Below are 2,206 nucleotides of genomic sequence, written 5' to 3' on the forward strand. Positions count from 1 at the left end.
GCCAGAAACAAAAACCCTAAATTCATTATATTCCCTTTCTATCAATGTAAAGACAGAAGCTCCACACAAGAAAGAATCAACAAGGAGAATCTTTTCATAGAGAAATTCCAACCATTTCTTAACACACACACCCCTCAGTGACCTTATTTCTCTATGAACAGACACAAACTTCCTGTTTGGAAAAAAAGAGTTCATAACTCTAACTAAAAACACTTGTCTCCCCTTACACACACTTCCTGTTTTGACACCACATTTCCTGCTTAATACAGACTTTTAACCCTTTCTTTTAAACCTAACAAAACTCTCAACTCTCATGCATCCTTATTTTTCCTACCAATTTATACATGAACTACTATTGAACTACAAAAGCTCAAAGACAATATAATGTATGGGTATATTTATTTTTTTTATATATTATTGTTTTAAATATTATTTTCTTCATTTTGTACTTTTTTGTACTTCTTTGTAAAAAAACATTTTCATTCTCCTTCTTCTTGATAATTTGCTTCATCGCAATGAAAACCGGTTAGAAAAAATCTTTATTATATTATGCTCCCTGTTCAGCATTCTGGCTTTTTTTCATTTTCCTATATATATATATATAAGTATATGTATCAATAAGCAAGTTCGATAGATGAATATATAAAATATATTAAATACATGAAATACAAAATATGTATATATATTTACATACAAGAAGTTACGACTCACTCAGAGTCCAAATGACATAGAGAATTAAATTGTTGAAGCGTCACAAATCCAAAAGCTTTGTCTGGGTACTCGGTGCTCTAAATTAATATTTATATATGGATTACATCGTATGATGTGACGAGCATCCATCTCCAGTATACAGATCTTACATCCAAGGAGTTAAAGAAAAGAAGTTCAAAGACGTTCCATCTTCACTGTACCAGAATTATGATTCCTGCAGAATAGACCAAATGACACCACATACTTTTTATAGTGTCCATATATATGAAAGTAACTCTGGTTATCTTGTTCTGCCATAGACGCATATAGTGTATAAGAATGAAGTGAAATAATGTGATGATATTTTGAATGCTGTTAATAGGTATATTTTAGATCTTAGAGCAATACGTGAAAGGAAATTAGTCTGTCACGCAAGACTTTCTTCAGTTAAGACATACCAAAGTAGGACCAAATTGATGGAATTCATCCTTCAGAAATGGTGAGAACATTTTATGTCTTAGTAGATGAGGAGAGTACGTCGCCAAGTTGGATAGAATATCAATAGAGAGAGAAATAGAAGAGAAAGGGAGGGAAGGAGAAAAATGACAGAAAGTTATTAGTAGTATAGGCGCGCGAACAGAGGAAGCATGATAGAATTAGAACCTTATGAGAAGAAGAGAAGAAAAACGGCCAACGAAATAACTATAGAATCGGAATCTCAAAAGGAATGTATTATGAAATGATTTTGCAAATATTTGCTTAATTATATTATATTATACGATTGGTATGTACAAGATGTCATTAGCCAATTGTATTTGATTCACTATTCTTTAAATGAGTTTCTTTTTATTCAGCCTTCAAAGAAATACATCTGGAGATCACATTGTTTCATATGTGATACATTAAAAAACAAAGTCATATTACAACCCATACTTTTCTGAGAGTCTAAGTTAATTTAATATATATTTAATCAACGAAAGAATTTTCAAATTCATTAATTTGAACTTGAAGTCCGGTCGATAAGTCATCTGGACAAAATCCTTGAATGAAATTGAAACTTCTAATAGACATTTTTTTCGAAGAAATTCATTAACCGTAATTACCTGCTTTATGCCATTGATGTCTGAATCAAGCAAAAATTAATGAAGTAACCAATCAATTAATATTCACGTAAAATGCCAAAAAGTATTCCAAAATTTCAAAACTAGTATTATGCATTCATACAATATGACACAGGCATTACTAGAGTTACTGGGAATAGTTTGGAATTGCCAAAGTGTGCCACGTTTAAAATTGAGAAACAAATATGAAATATGAATGATGGTATCAAGGCAATGAGACCACCTAAGAACGGTGTCATGTGTAATTATAGCCAGAAGACGAGGTGGAACAGACACAAGCAGACAGGAAAACAGACACACAAAACAAAAATCGAGAAGAGATAAGAAGGGACTACTAAAAATTGGGAGGCTATACATGTATATATTGATATGTATATATATATATATATATATAT

The sequence above is a fragment of the Octopus bimaculoides genome, chromosome 4 (genome assembly GCF_001194135.2).
Source record: "Octopus bimaculoides isolate UCB-OBI-ISO-001 chromosome 4, ASM119413v2, whole genome shotgun sequence".
NCBI lineage: Eukaryota > Metazoa > Mollusca > Cephalopoda > Octopoda > Octopodidae > Octopus > Octopus bimaculoides.